This window comes from Daucus carota, chromosome 4, assembly GCF_001625215.2.
Source record: "Daucus carota subsp. sativus chromosome 4, DH1 v3.0, whole genome shotgun sequence".
Classification (NCBI taxonomy): domain Eukaryota; kingdom Viridiplantae; phylum Streptophyta; class Magnoliopsida; order Apiales; family Apiaceae; genus Daucus; species Daucus carota.
Window position 1 is genome coordinate 19,477,380 of NC_030384.2, and position 16,841 is coordinate 19,494,220.

Consider the following 16,841-nt stretch of genomic DNA (forward strand, 5'->3'; position numbering starts at 1 on the left):
GAACATTGATTTTTAAGGTTCCTGGGTTTGGGTTTATCTAAGGGTATGCCATAGTGAAAGTGAGTGTGAATTTGACATCAACAATCAGACTCTTATATACTGCGAGAAAAGCATGAGAGAGTAGCAAAACTCATTCAAATCTGAGAAGTAATTTCATATTAATGCTTTGCTTGCTCGAGAAAACCAGCTAAACCAGAAATCTCATGATGAACTTGATTCCGCTGAACATGCATTGGGCGAGAGAGTTGACCTGAGGGTGATGATATGATGTCTTCATTAATAAACCTAATGTCAACTGATAATAATACTTCTAGCTCCCATCTGATTGGCGGTAATTAATACTCTTACCAAGCTAAACAAGAAAACATGATTACTAGTACCAAGCTGCTAGTAACTTATCTCGTTTAGACCCTTTGTGATGACTCGGAAAATTATATAATTGTTTATTAGTTGTTATTAATTTTCTAAAAAGATGAGGAATAAAATTTTATATTTTATTCCAATTTATTGGGTTTTCCAAAACAATTTTGAGATTTTCTATAATTATGTGATTATTTGATTTAATTGTGTTACTTGTTAAATGTGCATTTGATTTGTTATTTTAGTCTGAGCGGGTAGCTTAGAAAATTTGATTTATGTTATTCTTTTTGATAAAGCAAAATTGTCTTTTGATTTCAAAACCAATATTTATTTTGAATTGAGCCCAAGAGTTTTGCCGGATTTAAATTACCAAAATATTCAAATTGTGGTATTTTTATATTTTTGTTGGAATCAAAAATATTTGAAAGTTTGCAAATGATTATTTTAATTATTTGCAATTTAAAATGATTTTGAACATTATTTCTACAAATAGAGAAAAGTTTTATAATAATATTATTTTTACAAATATTGTGTATTCCGAGTTCTATACTTTTATATATAGATTTTATTATTAAATTTGGGAAATATTTTAAAACCCCAAATTGTTATACAATTTTTATTAATTGTGTGAATATGATTTTAGTATAATATTCATACATTTTGTTAATTGGAAAAAGAAAGGTAGATGTAGTACACGTGAAGTATACATTTTATAGGCCCTGCGTATGTTTAGTCTTTATACTTATATAGAAAAGCAGAGTAATCAGTCGGTGCATATAGTTTTGGAGGAAACAGGGGAAACTGAATTAGGGTTACAGAAGTCGCCACCGTTAAGGAGGTGGAGCCAGCCTTGTGTGTACTGAAGCTTATATAGGCATATACTCACGGTTGTGTGTTGCTGTTGGTGCGGGTTCGGAGCATAAGCGATGGTGGTGGTGTGTCGATTGATGGCGGCGGCTTGCCGCCTGTTGGATTGATCGCGACTGAATCGATGGAGAAGGGGGCCGCGTTAGCAGATGGAGAAATAAGGTGAGAGATCGAGTTAGATATGATGGTAGAGAGGCTGGGTTGATTGTGAAGCTGTTGATGGTGCGGCGAAAGCATGGATGAAGGATGGTTGCCGAGCGACGGTGAAAGTCGCATGAGATGCAGGTAGGGTGCGAGAACAGCCCTGTAGTGCTGCCGTGTTGTGGCTTATATGCTGCAGCGAGAAGGGAGGAGGGATCAGCTGTGACAGAGAGAGGGAGGCAGACAAGTGTTTGATTAAATGTCTGTGAGAAAGAAAAGCTGGAGAAGGTGGGGTGCGGCTGCTGTTAGGTGTTGTATAGAAGTGGGGGTGATGAGTTGTGTTGGAAGTTGAATGAAGGAGCTACTGTGAGCTGGTTTATGAAGGCAGGAGTGTGTCGATGGTTGTAGTGGGTCTGCTGGTTGGAGGCAGATGCTTGTATGGTTACCGGGGCAACGCGGAGGCAGTTGTTGTCACAGGTGGGTACTTGTGCCCATAGGTCAGTCGTGTGATTGATTGTTGGATTGAGTGCTGGTTGGATTTGACGGGAGTTGTAGACGGTAGTGGGACAGCCAGAATCTGGCCAGCCTATTGCAGGAACAGGGGTATGGGGAGGTGATGTTCATGACATGATTTGGTTGGAGAAAGTAATGGGGATATTGATAACGATAAAGTCTGGTTCCGGCAGGTAGAGGTTTAGTTGTGGATGGCGCTTTGAACTCGGCAAGTTGATTATAATCAGGAGGGGAGTTTGATGTGAAAATTGATGTATAAAACAGTTCTGGCGTAGCCACCGGAGACTGGTCGGTGGTGCAATACGATTGTAGGTGTGTGTATGAGTTGGATACTTGTGGTGGAACAGTGCTTTAGACGGGATAGTGGTGAAGGCTGGGGAAGAGGAAATATGATATGTTTTGTTAGAAGGGTTGCAGAAAGAATTAGAGAGGATACAGAGGTGCCAGGAGAATAAAATGTTAATTTTATTGTTGTTATAATTGTTATTATTGTTTTTATTAACAATGATAATAACGATAATAATAATAATCTTTAATATTCTATTGAGCCAATTATAGGTAACTGCCGATTAAATAGCATGGAATAGTGGCTTGTATATAAATATTAGTGTTGATTTAAATTCCGGATTATATTTATTTAAAATCCCGCGACAATTATTATAAATTTTATCTAAAATTTCAGAAGTTATTATCTACTTCTGGAAGTCAATTATTGATTTCGGATTAAAAATATTATAATATTGTCGCTATTATTTTAGTTTAAATCCCAGATTGATTATTGATTATGAATTATTATTAATTGTGACTTGTTAAATTGTCGGATGTTATTGTTATTTGAATCACATACTTAGCTATATAAGCTGGTGTTTTGACTTATATTTATATTGGACGGGATTGTTGTGTTATTGAATTGTGGTACTCAATTTTAAAAAGTGTTCTGTCCAAATTTCAAATAATTTATTATTTTATATTTGTTTAAATGTTGAGCTGATTTGAGATATGATTGAATTACAATTGGACTTGTAATTCGGATTTGGAATTTATCTAGGGATGTATTATTGAGTGTTCATATATATAATCAAATATGAGATTATATACAGGAGTTATCAGATTATATTTGTATGAATATTAAAGCATGCAAATTCTCTGTTATGTGCTGATGTGACTAATTGCAATACTATGTGTATCTATTACCTATATGTATTATATATGTTTATATTGCGAAGGGGTAGTAATATAAATTCGATTCTGCGAATTGACACTGCACTGGATTGCTCTCGACTAAAATATTATACTGCTGTTATATATAGTCTCTCGAGACGTGTGCACCAACAATTTTCATAAAGCAAGCAAATAGCGTGGCAAGGCAAGTCAGAAATAATTCGATAAGGCAGATGGTGCCGTAAGATAGTCCAATAGAGTGTGGTAATTGGTGAGGTTAGCAATTAAAGCCAATCTAGGAATCTCGAGTATGTGACTAGGTTGTCACAAGCATTTCTGTCAAAGGCAAGTATTCCTATTCTTCTCTTTTATTTAAAGAGCAACTATTTCAATTCCTCTTTTCATAAAGCAAGTTTGCAATTATAACTTGTACTTCCTGCAAGCATGTTTCTGATATTTAAAAGTACTAATGCTTCAATCTTGTCTTGTGATTTAAAATATCGAATATCTTTAGTTCGATACTTTTTACTATTATATGAGCAGTGACAACTTTCTTTGAAAAGTATTCTGATTATTTTAATCAGTTTTCTGGAAATTATTGTCTGAGTCCTTTTCCAGTTTGAAAACTATTAATGACTCCATAGCAGTCATATTTCGATACTACAATATATGCCTGGTCTTCTGTCCCAGACATAAACCCTGGAAATTTTAAATAGCGAAAATAGTTGTTTTAATTCCTTTGAGCCGCATTGAGGTGGATTTTAAAACTGTACTCAGACTTTAATGAAATTGATTTTGACAGTATTTTAAAACTGAAAATGAAAGAGTTTTCAGAAAGGTTTTGAAAAAGATGATTGTATGGCGTAAGGGGCTAGTGATTAGTCCAGCCAGAGAGACCAGCAAAATTATTTTGTTTTGATTGGATGAATGCGTAAGAGGCCGTGGCGGCGGTCCAGCGAAGGGCTAGGTATTATATGAAATATATATATAATGCCAGATTTGCCAAAGGCCAATGTGTTGCCTTCTATTCGGTACCTATTGTTTGGATCTACTTCTACGAAGCATGATTCGGTGCTATCACAGGATGTCCTGATCAGCTGTGTTAGTGCGCCGTCAGTTGAGGATTCCAATCCAAAAACTGGTCATTTATTGTTTAAGCTTATGATAGCTTATGTTTACTGTCAAATATATCTTGTGAATTTTCAAGCATATTGATTTATATGTTTGATAAACTTTTGAGTTACAAATGTTATGATTTACTTCAAAAGTTTGCTCTATTTCAAATACTCTGATTCAATTCAAAAGAATTTATATCTTGTGGCTCTTGCCTTTCCTATTATCTTGCTGAGCATTTTTGCTCACTCTTGCTATTGTTTCTCACCCTTTCAGCTAGGGATTGAGATATCACCTGTATAAGCTGCGCGTAAGATTGAAGTTAGGCGAGATTGCCAGGGAGATGTTTACAAGAGTAGTTATGGTTAGAATTTGATTTATTTCAATTCAGTTGTAAATAGATTTATTTATTTGGTTATCAGTTATTCTTCTTATCGAAGTTTAGCTGTTAATGTAGTTTAAGTTGTAATAAGATTGTAAGTTTTAGTTTCTGATTTCAATGCTGTAACCTATTAGCGATCCTGTTTTTAGGGGGTCAAAGTGATTTTGATTTAAATCTCTTTTAAAATTTCCAGATTTTGAAATATCTGTTTTACCTTCTTCCGCAAATACAGGTTTTTAAATAATTTTGTTTTAGTGGCACCAAATCCAGACCCCCGGATTTTGGGGATGTCACAGTTGGTATCAGAGCTGTAGGTTATAAGTTATTGAAATCAAAATATAGGTGGTCTTACAAGTTAAGGAGATGTTTAGTTGAACCTCATATAGAGGTACGTCAAGACTATTGGGTATAGTCTTTGCTATTAGAACTGAGATTGGAGTATTGATTCTGAGCAATCACTTTGAGGTATATCCTAGTTTGCAGTTACAGGATAGTGAGTTGGATCTAAGGAGAAACATGATGGAACACCATTAGTTTTCAATCTTTTTGAACTTGAGGTTGACTTTTTGAGTAACCAATCTCAGCTAGACTCGTTTGTATACCTGTCTAGTCTAGAATGTTTCTTTTCATCTCTACCACTTTTTGAGTATTAGTGGAGGGTCATTTATTGATTTTCTAGATATATATATAGAATGAGTATGAGACTTGTTGGGTTAGAGATTCTTTGATTTGAGGATTATATAGAATTCGTGTTTAGCTATTTAATTAGTGCTATGAGTAGGCTAGAACTCCAACGCTCTACAATGTTGATTGTCTAAAGTTGAAGATGACTTCTGATCGTACCAAGCTGAATAAGACTTTTTACTAAAGTGGATTGCGGTGATGGAATCTTTAGAGTCGAATACGAGTCGGTCAGAATATCAGAACATCGAGATGAGTCGTTAAAATCGAAACGAGCCATCAGAAGAATCAATCGAGAAGATATTTGTGTTCTTGTTGGCAATACCTTCCTCATTGTTGATTATATTGATTATTTTCTCAATCAATAATCTATTTTAACATCTCTTTTATAAAGTTGTTTATTAAAAAGCGTATACTCTCTCTTGAGTAGTATTGCTATACTTGTGTTGGCCCATATTTTGGGTTTTGTGACAGAGTCTAATATGATACCTATTTTTAGGTTGTGGTATGCCCTGTCGAGTTTGTGAAAATTCATTTATACTTTTTCATTTCTTCTCAAAATGGTGAATGATTCTTATTTCAATATATCACCATTTACTCGTTATGTATAAATATTCTTTCTGGTTATTCTTTTCTCTAGAATAACTCCTTTGAAATTTTTTTCAGTTTTGATCCAAGGTGTGCATCAGATTTTAATTCGTCGAAAGACAATGATCATTTATCTGATTCTAAAATTCCTTTTATAATTATTTCCTCTAACTGAGATGAACAACCCTATTCGTAGGGGACACAATGACTACCTGTCTGTGTGATAGGAGTTTGATGGGACGCCATCACTTGTGTGTTGTGCATTACAAGAAGGCTAATTACCTTTAGTAGTATCTCCAATTAGATACGCAACATAGTTCTCTAGATCATATTGATCTCTCAGTAATTCTTAATTTCAAAGTAGTTTTGTTTTTGAAACTAATACATATGACAATTACTTTAATATATCAAATCTGATATATTTCAAAAAAAAAAAAATTCATGATTCTTCTTTCTCCAATTAATTTTTGAGGGTAGGCCAGCCAGTTTTGGACGAGCTAATCATGCCAATGCATTTCAAGATTTCGTATAAGACTACATTTATAAAAGCAGATCATGATTCGACTTGCAAGCAATGACGTGCTCTAGTTCTTTCTTCGTGGATTCCGAGGACGGAATCCTTGTAAGGGGGGAAGTTTGTGATGACTCGGAAAATTATATAATTGTTTATTAGTTGTTATTAATTTTCTAAAAAGATGAGGAATAAAATTTTATATTTTATTCCAATTTATTGGGTTTTCCAAAACAATTTTGAGATTTTCTATAATTATGTGATTATTTGATTTAATTGTGTTACTTGTTAAATGTGCATTTGATTTGTTATTTTAGTCTGAGCGGGTAGCTTAGAAAATTTGATTTATGTTATTCTTTTTGATAAAGCAAAATTGTCTTTTGATTTCAAAACCAATATTTATTTTGAATTGAGCCCAAGAGTTTTGCCGGATTTAAATTACCAAAATATTCAAATTGTGGTATTTTTATATTTTTGTTGGAATCAAAAATATTTGAAAGTTTGCAAATGATTATTTTAATTATTTGCAATTTAAAATGATTTTGAACATTATTTCTACAAATAGAGAAAAGTTTTATAATAATATTATTTTTACAAATATTGTGTATTCCGAGTTCTATACTTTTATATATAGATTTTATTATTAAATTTGGGAAATATTTTAAAACCCCAAATTGTTATACAATTTTTATTAATTGTGTGAATATGATTTTAGTATAATATTCATACATTTTGTTAATTGGAAAAAGAAAGGTAGATGTAGTACACGTGAAGTATACATTTTATAGGCCCTGCGTATGTTTAGTCTTTATACTTATATAGAAAAGCAGAGTAATCAGTCGGTGCATATAGTTTTGGAGGAAACAGGGGAAACTGAATTAGGGTTACAGAAGTCGCCACCGTTAAGGAGGTGGAGCCAGCCTTGTGTGTACTGAAGCTTATATAGGCATATACTCACGGTTGTGTGTTGCTGTTGGTGCGGGTTCGGAGCATAAGCGATGGTGGTGGTGTGTCGATTGATGGCGGCGGCTTGCCGCCTGTTGGATTGATCGCGACTGAATCGATGGAGAAGGGGGCCGCGTTAGCAGATGGAGAAATAAGGTGAGAGATCGAGTTAGATATGATGGTAGAGAGGCTGGGTTGATTGTGAAGCTGTTGATGGTGCGGCGAAAGCATGGATGAAGGATGGTTGCCGAGCGACGGTGAAAGTCGCATGAGATGCAGGTAGGGTGCGAGAACAGCCCTGTAGTGCTGCCGTGTTGTGGCTTATATGCTGCAGCGAGAAGGGAGGAGGGATCAGCTGTGACAGAGAGAGGGAGGCAGACAAGTGTTTGATTAAATGTCTGTGAGAAAGAAAAGCTGGAGAAGGTGGGGTGCGGCTGCTGTTAGGTGTTGTATAGAAGTGGGGGTGATGAGTTGTGTTGGAAGTTGAATGAAGGAGCTACTGTGAGCTGGTTTATGAAGGCAGGAGTGTGTCGATGGTTGTAGTGGGTCTGCTGGTTGGAGGCAGATGCTTGTATGGTTACCGGGGCAACGCGGAGGCAGTTGTTGTCACAGGTGGGTACTTGTGCCCATAGGTCAGTCGTGTGATTGATTGTTGGATTGAGTGCTGGTTGGATTTGACGGGAGTTGTAGACGGTAGTGGGACAGCCAGAATCTGGCCAGCCTATTGCAGGAACAGGGGTATGGGGAGGTGATGTTCATGACATGATTTGGTTGGAGAAAGTAATGGGGATATTGATAACGATAAAGTCTGGTTCCGGCAGGTAGAGGTTTAGTTGTGGATGGCGCTTTGAACTCGGCAAGTTGATTATAATCAGGAGGGGAGTTTGATGTGAAAATTGATGTATAAAACAGTTCTGGCGTAGCCACCGGAGACTGGTCGGTGGTGCAATACGATTGTAGGTGTGTGTATGAGTTGGATACTTGTGGTGGAACAGTGCTTTAGACGGGATAGTGGTGAAGGCTGGGGAAGAGGAAATATGATATGTTTTGTTAGAAGGGTTGCAGAAAGAATTAGAGAGGATACAGAGGTGCCAGGAGAATAAAATGTTAATTTTATTGTTGTTATAATTGTTATTATTGTTTTTATTAACAATGATAATAACGATAATAATAATAATCTTTAATATTCTATTGAGCCAATTATAGGTAACTGCCGATTAAATAGCATGGAATAGTGGCTTGTATATAAATATTAGTGTTGATTTAAATTCCGGATTATATTTATTTAAAATCCCGCGACAATTATTATAAATTTTATCTAAAATTTCAGAAGTTATTATCTACTTCTGGAAGTCAATTATTGATTTCGGATTAAAAATATTATAATATTGTCGCTATTATTTTAGTTTAAATCCCAGATTGATTATTGATTATGAATTATTATTAATTGTGACTTGTTAAATTGTCGGATGTTATTGTTATTTGAATCACATACTTAGCTATATAAGCTGGTGTTTTGACTTATATTTATATTGGACGGGATTGTTGTGTTATTGAATTGTGGTACTCAATTTTAAAAAGTGTTCTGTCCAAATTTCAAATAATTTATTATTTTATATTTGTTTAAATGTTGAGCTGATTTGAGATATGATTGAATTACAATTGGACTTGTAATTCGGATTTGGAATTTATCTAGGGATGTATTATTGAGTGTTCATATATATAATCAAATATGAGATTATATACAGGAGTTATCAGATTATATTTGTATGAATATTAAAGCATGCAAATTCTCTGTTATGTGCTGATGTGACTAATTGCAATACTATGTGTATCTATTACCTATATGTATTATATATGTTTATATTGCGAAGGGGTAGTAATATAAATTCGATTCTGCGAATTGACACTGCACTGGATTGCTCTCGACTAAAATATTATACTGCTGTTATATATAGTCTCTCGAGACGTGTGCACCAACAATTTTCATAAAGCAAGCAAATAGCGTGGCAAGGCAAGTCAGAAATAATTCGATAAGGCAGATGGTGCCGTAAGATAGTCCAATAGAGTGTGGTAATTGGTGAGGTTAGCAATTAAAGCCAATCTAGGAATCTCGAGTATGTGACTAGGTTGTCACAAGCATTTCTGTCAAAGGCAAGTATTCCTATTCTTCTCTTTTATTTAAAGAGCAACTATTTCAATTCCTCTTTTCATAAAGCAAGTTTGCAATTATAACTTGTACTTCCTGCAAGCATGTTTCTGATATTTAAAAGTACTAATGCTTCAATCTTGTCTTGTGATTTAAAATATCGAATATCTTTAGTTCGATACTTTTTACTATTATATGAGCAGTGACAACTTTCTTTGAAAAGTATTCTGATTATTTTAATCAGTTTTCTGGAAATTATTGTCTGAGTCCTTTTCCAGTTTGAAAACTATTAATGACTCCATAGCAGTCATATTTCGATACTACAATATATGCCTGGTCTTCTGTCCCAGACATAAACCCTGGAAATTTTAAATAGCGAAAATAGTTGTTTTAATTCCTTTGAGCCGCATTGAGGTGGATTTTAAAACTGTACTCAGACTTTAATGAAATTGATTTTGACAGTATTTTAAAACTGAAAATGAAAGAGTTTTCAGAAAGGTTTTGAAAAAGATGATTGTATGGCGTAAGGGGCTAGTGATTAGTCCAGCCAGAGAGACCAGCAAAATTATTTTGTTTTGATTGGATGAATGCGTAAGAGGCCGTGGCGGCGGTCCAGCGAAGGGCTAGGTATTATATGAAATATATATATAATGCCAGATTTGCCAAAGGCCAATGTGTTGCCTTCTATTCGGTACCTATTGTTTGGATCTACTTCTACGAAGCATGATTCGGTGCTATCACAGGATGTCCTGATCAGCTGTGTTAGTGCGCCGTCAGTTGAGGATTCCAATCCAAAAACTGGTCATTTATTGTTTAAGCTTATGATAGCTTATGTTTACTGTCAAATATATCTTGTGAATTTTCAAGCATATTGATTTATATGTTTGATAAACTTTTGAGTTACAAATGTTATGATTTACTTCAAAAGTTTGCTCTATTTCAAATACTCTAATTCAATTCAAAAGAATTTATATCTTGTGGCTCTTGCCTTTCCTATTATCTTGCTGAGCATTTTTGCTCACTCTTGCTATTGTTTCTCACCCTTTCAGCTAGGGATTGAGATATCACCTGTATAAGCTGCGCGTAAGATTGAAGTTAGGCGAGATTGCCAGGGAGATGTTTACAAGAGTAGTTATGGTTAGAATTTGATTTATTTCAATTCAGTTGTAAATAGATTTATTTATTTGGTTATCAGTTATTCTTCTTATCGAAGTTTAGCTGTTAATGTAGTTTAAGTTGTAATAAGATTGTAAGTTTTAGTTTCTGATTTCAATGCTGTAACCTATTAGCGATCCTGTTTTTAGGGGGTCAAAGTGATTTTGATTTAAATCTCTTTTAAAATTTCCAGATTTTGAAATATCTGTTTTACCTTCTTCCGCAAATACAGGTTTTTAAATAATTTTGTTTTAGTGGCACCAAATCCAGACCCCCGGATTTTGGGGATGTCACACCCTTCTTTGGCAAAATAATCTGCTAAAGTATTTAAGTGCCTGGGAATCAATACAAGGCTAACTCTGTGAATAAATTTATTACCAAGCAGATCCTGGAAGGAAGCATCCCAGTAAGTGCCTCCTTGGAATTTAAGAAAATTCCGAGCAAGTGTAGCAGAGTCCGTAAAAATCACACATGAATTAATATTGAGAATATTATGGTGCAGATGGCGTAATAAAATGATAAACGCTTTAGTTTCAGCCTCATAACAATGCTGTGCTGCAATTGGGCTTGAGAAAACCAAAGTACATTTACCTTTTTTATTGATAATAAACCCTCCGACACCTGCCATAGTCTGAGAGTTGGCCCGTTTCTTGAAAGAACCATCAACAAAGCTCAAATATTGATAAGCCGAAGACCAATGATTCAACCATTCCTTAAAATCTCTCTTGGACTGAACTACAAAAGATTGAGCTGGATCCATAGACCAACAAATTTGAAGATGGTTAGAGATGAACTTTGTTGCACGGGCCCAAGAGAAGGCTCGATATTTAATTGCTACCTCTAAGCTCTGAGTTGAAGTACGAACATTTCTGAATACCAAGTCGTTGCGAGCTAGCCAAATAGACCAAAACATCGATGCCAAGCATATATTTCCACTAGCACACTTGTAGATGGATCTTAACTTCTTAAAACAGCTTGATAAAGTCATGTTTGCCGTATCCAAGTGACTAACTCCAAGCCAGTGTCTCAGACATGACCACGCAGATTGTGCTAAGGAACAATGAAAAAATAAATGAGGGTGAGATTCCTCGCATTGTCCGCACCATCTACAAGAGCTATCATCAACCAAGGAACGATGTTTAAGTTTATCATACGTAGGCAGCTTATTATGCTCACCCTGCCACAAGAATAATTTAATACGAGGTGGGACTTTCATTTGCCAAAAAAGCAGCCAATTACCACTAATTTCAAAATCTTCTGAAAGGTGCTGGTAAACAGCTGCCGACGTAAAAGAAGATTTAGAAGATTTCCATATGATTCTGTCAGGCGTATTTGATAATTTTATACCATGAACCAGAGCCTTGAATGATGATAACTGGATTTGTTCTTCTATAGAACTCGGAAAAAAATTTCCGAACAAAGCTGCCCAAGAAGTTGAACCTCTAGCATACAGAAATTGAGAAACAGTGGCATATTTGTGAGCAACTTTCTCGAAGAGTAGATTGAATTTATCTTTTAAAATACCCACCTCATGCCAATTGTCGAGCCAAAATTCTATCTGCTCACCATTTCTTAAACGCCATGCAATGTTTGTGCTTGAACAACATGAGCTGAAACATTTGTCTGAGATAGAGATTATACTTCGAACTACTGGGGAGATTTTTGGATTCAAGCTTGCCTGAAATGCTTGTCTCAGATTGAACAAGCAATTCTCTCCATATTTGCCGACCAAAACTTTCCTCCAGAGTCTGTTCTTATCAGCCTCAAATTTCCACCACCACTTGGCAAGAAGAGACTCATTTTTAAACTCTAAATTTCCAAAACCTAGACCTCCCGCTTGCTTAGATTTGCATAGCAGAGGCCAACTTATCATATGCAATCTTGTATGTTCATTTGCACCATTGTCTAACGCTTTCCAAAAGAAACCTCTCCGAGTTCTGTCTATAGCCAAGTAAACTGATTTAGGAGCCCGAAACACGCTTAGCCAATATATTGGTAAATTGTTTAAGGTCGATTTGATTAAGGAGGACCTTCCTGCTTTATTTAGAGAGTGACATTTCCAAGAGCTTAACTTAGTCTTCACCTTTTTAACAATAGGCCTCCAAAAATGTCTTCGTTTATGAGATGCTCCTACCTGGTAACCTACATATGAAAAAGGCCAAGTACTGCTATGACAGCCTAGAATGTTAGCACACTGGGTAGACATTGTGCTTGCTGGGTCCTTCGAATACAGAGTGCTTTTAAAAAAATTTATCTTTAAGCCTGAAAGAAGCTGGAATAAGAGAAGCACAATTCTTATTCCTTGGCACGATGAGATTGAATAATCAAATATTAATACTGTGTCATCCGCATACTGAACATGCGAAATTGGAGGTCCTGTCCCCAATCTTAAACCCTGAAAGAACCCAAACTCTGTCGCCTTGTTTATAATCAGATGAAGTACTTCACCAACGATATTAAAAAGCAAAGGCGATAGCGGGTCACCTTGTCTCAAACCACGAGCCATACCAAATTCATGAGTAGGACTGCCATTAATTAGAACAGACATACGAGTGCTCTCTAAAATTTGTCTAATCCATTGGATCCATTTCCTTCCAAAGCCAAACGCTGTCAAGGTTTTGAAAAGAAAATTCCAGTCGACAGAGTCAAACGCTTTCTCAAAGTCTACCTTAAAGATAAAACCTTCCACCTTTTTCAGCTGAATACTATGTACTACCTCTTCCACCAGTAAAAAACTCTCCATAATACTTCTATTTTTCATGAAACCTGATTGTACATCTGACACTATTCTTGGCAAGAAGTTGCCCAATCTAGTCGATAAAGCTTTAAGAAGAATTTTCAGAGTACAATTAATCAGACTGATCGGACGATAGTCTCTGACTGTAGCTGGATTATCTAGCTTTGGAATAAGACAAATAAAAGAAGAGTTAATACCAGAAGGCAACTTGCCTGTATTACAGAATTCCTGGACCATGTGCAGAACATCCTGGTGAATAGTAACCCACATCTTCTTTATATATTCTATAGGAACCCCATCTGGACCAGGAGATTTATTGGAACTCATGCTCATCAGGGCACCATACAATTCTTCTAACGTAAAGTCACGTTCAAGGGTTCTAGCCATCTGAGTAGACAATAGCTGCGGAACAAGCCCAGAGACATCAAAGTCAAGAACATTGAAGCTCTTCTTAAAGAATTCTGCAAAATGTTCCGCAAAAATCTGCTTAATTTGCGCTGGTTTTTGATACCAGATCCCTTGATGAAGAATACCTCTAATTTGGTTATGCTTTTGTTTATATTTAATGACTTGGTGAAAAAATCTCGTGTTACCATCTCCGTACAAATCCCAGTTTAATTTTGCTTTTTGTCTCAGTTGGCTATCTTGTTCCGCATAAGCATCAAGGAGCTGATGTTCCACACATTTCAACTCTATACCATGATTTGGAGACCCTGAGAGAGAATCTCTTTGCTTTTCCAATTTATTAATCATCTCTTCAATAGAATCTGAAGAGTGCAGCCATTCCTTTATAACTTTACGAAGCGACTTGAACTTACTATGAATATTTTTTCCTGAGTCGCGTAATTTGTCCCAATGTGAAAAAATGAGGTCTAAAAAGTCTTCTTTATCTAACCAAGCATTAAAAACTTTGAATGGCTTGTGTCCCCAATCAATCGAGCCTTGACTCAGAAAAATGGCCGAATGATCTGAGTTTTTCCTTCCTTTAGATTCTAGAGACCAATCCCCACTAGCTCGCCATGCATGGTTGATTAAAGCTCTATCAAGTCGACTACAGCGTCCCTTTTCCTCTGCCATGAAACCAAATCCAATTCCGGCTAGAAAACTGACTGGAAAGTTCAATAAAACTTGAATCCCATGAGAAGGCAAGGCCTCCAGAAAGACCTTCAGCTTCAACCATTATCCATGAATGATTACTGCTATCCCAAATTAAATCCACTTGCTGAATTCGACTTAATGCTTGCTCTCTGTTCTCTTGGAGCACCAAACCCATAAGCTCCGCTGTTTCAAGGATTTGTGACGCTACATCTTGCCCATTTGCTAATAATTGTTTACCCATGGACGGAGGAGCGGCCTCAATTGCCTTCATTTTATCAGAACGCAGCCTAGACCTCTTTTGCGCTGCTCCTATCTGTCTATTTTTCATTTTGTTGTAACGACTCTTAATTTTGCGGAACCCTTTCACTTCAAAAACATTCCTAGTGGGAGCACGTTTCCGAGGTCGCCCTACTTTCCTTCCTAGATTCATTGCCAGCATTCCACCTGCTAATATATCATCTGACTGCAAATTCCCATTTAAGACAACAGAATCATCACCCCGAGGCTCTTCAAGGATAGCCAAGCTGTAAGCATTTTCTATGCTCTCATTGTAGAGTCCATCTTCTTGACTCTTTGAATTTGAGAAAGACCTATTCGAATCACGCATTTCTCTAATTTTCACCCAGAAACCCAACCCGTTAACCATCACCTTTAGAGTTTCCTCTATGGGTAGAACTTTCCAGGTACTAATACAGATTGCCCCATTATGAACATTTGAAAAATCCAAGGAATCAGAAAACTCTGAAACCAGTGTTCCCCAATCACCCAGCACAGCTTCCAAAGTTGTCTTGTTCCAGACAGATAATGGAAGTCCATCACACAGAATCCAAGCAACTCTAGGCACTACTAGATCCGAGTCTTCCACTTTCTTAAACTTTTCAAATAAATCATTTAATCCACTTAAATCCATCTCTTTATCTTCCTCTGCCACTGGGGAAATAAGAAATTCATTGTGAGTAAGACCACTAACCTTAATGAAATTATATCCTCTGGCAAGAATTTTTTCCTGAAGCATGTCCTCTTGGATCACTTCCTTTGTGAATCCAATCATGCTTCTGTCAAGCATACTCTGCTTGTCTGGTGAGATGACTCCTTTAACCGTTCGGAAGCTAGGTTGTTCTACCAAAACCTCCTTACTTCTCTTAGATGTTATTAGAGCCACCGGAGCAGGAATACGGTTTGCTTGCAGTTTGTTCTGAGAGTTGTCAGTCGCACCCATCCATCTGGTATTCCCATTAGAATCACTATAGGTCCCAGTTGCGCGGGAGTCCTTAGCAAGAAGTAACCTCAATCTGTATTGCCCACATACCATCCCATTAAACTTGGAGATCAAAACATGAGCATCCCCCAAGGATGCTACCACTAAAAAACCAAATCTCGTGTTGAACTTGCTTTTCTTTCGAGGTAGAATGATGTCTTTGATTCGTCTCCCTCCATTGAAAAGAAGCCATAAATCACGTCTGCTTGCATTATCAGGGATATTATTCACCATCACTGATATACAGCCATTTCGATAAATCCGGTTCTTTATTGGATCTTCTTTTGCTTGTTGTCTCTCACTACTCTCTGCGACCCCCTGTTGGAGTACTTGAGCATAAGTTCGTTCCCCCCCAGTCCCTTTTACTGGCTTCCCAGGTTCTGAAATCGGAACAGTAATTCTCTTTCCTGTAACATGATGCCTAGTGACCTTAAACCATTGATCGGTGTCAGCGAAATTCCGATCATCACTACGCTGATTGTTTGAAAATTTGAAATTTGAATTCTCTCTCTCCTCGTTTCTCTCTCTCCTCATGTTTTTTATTTTTTAACACTTTTTCGAGACCTGTTTGGTGCACTGTTATAATTGCGTTTAGCATCTCAAGCACTTCAACACATAAAAAAACCCTACGGGAAAACATTATCTAACAGATTGATTATTTATTGGTTAAGATAATAGAGGAAACTAAATATCATACATATCAAAACATACCTCAATATCTGTTTATATTTTTATCTTTTGCACTACAAATTTTACACAGACTTTTTTTTTATTTTATAAATATATTTTCTTTAATAATAAAGGATAAAAGTTAATAATAATATAATTTTAAAAGAGCATGGACAAAATGATACTAGTGTTTCGAGAAATCAACATAATGTCTTTTGCAAATTAATGTACGTTAACACTCTTGATTTTGGTTGAAAAATCGAATTTTGAACTTGAATAACATATTTTAATATAAAATTTTGTATATGTTTGGGTGATGTGCACAATATCATTTTGATTAATTAATAAAATTATTTGTTATTAATTTGAATGAGTTTTGAAATATGATGAATAGCGATAATGAAATTAATACAAACTAATAAGAATGTAACGAATTAACTTAATTAAAAAAATTTGATTAAAATATTTTAATTAATTAGAATATGTCATGTTTAATATATTTTCCATAAAAGG

The 16,841-nt window shown here is 35.9% G+C and overlaps 1 long non-coding RNA gene across 1 annotated transcript; it reads left to right on the plus strand.

Annotated features, from left to right (window-relative positions):
* Positions 1–802: 802 nt before the first annotated feature.
* Positions 803–10,768, plus strand: LOC135152367 (uncharacterized). The gene is made up of 3 exons (XR_010291448.1): positions 803–2,439; positions 3,192–8,468; positions 9,221–10,768. It is a non-coding gene; the product is annotated as an uncharacterized LOC135152367 (long non-coding RNA).
* Positions 10,769–16,841: the final 6,073 nt, after the last annotated feature.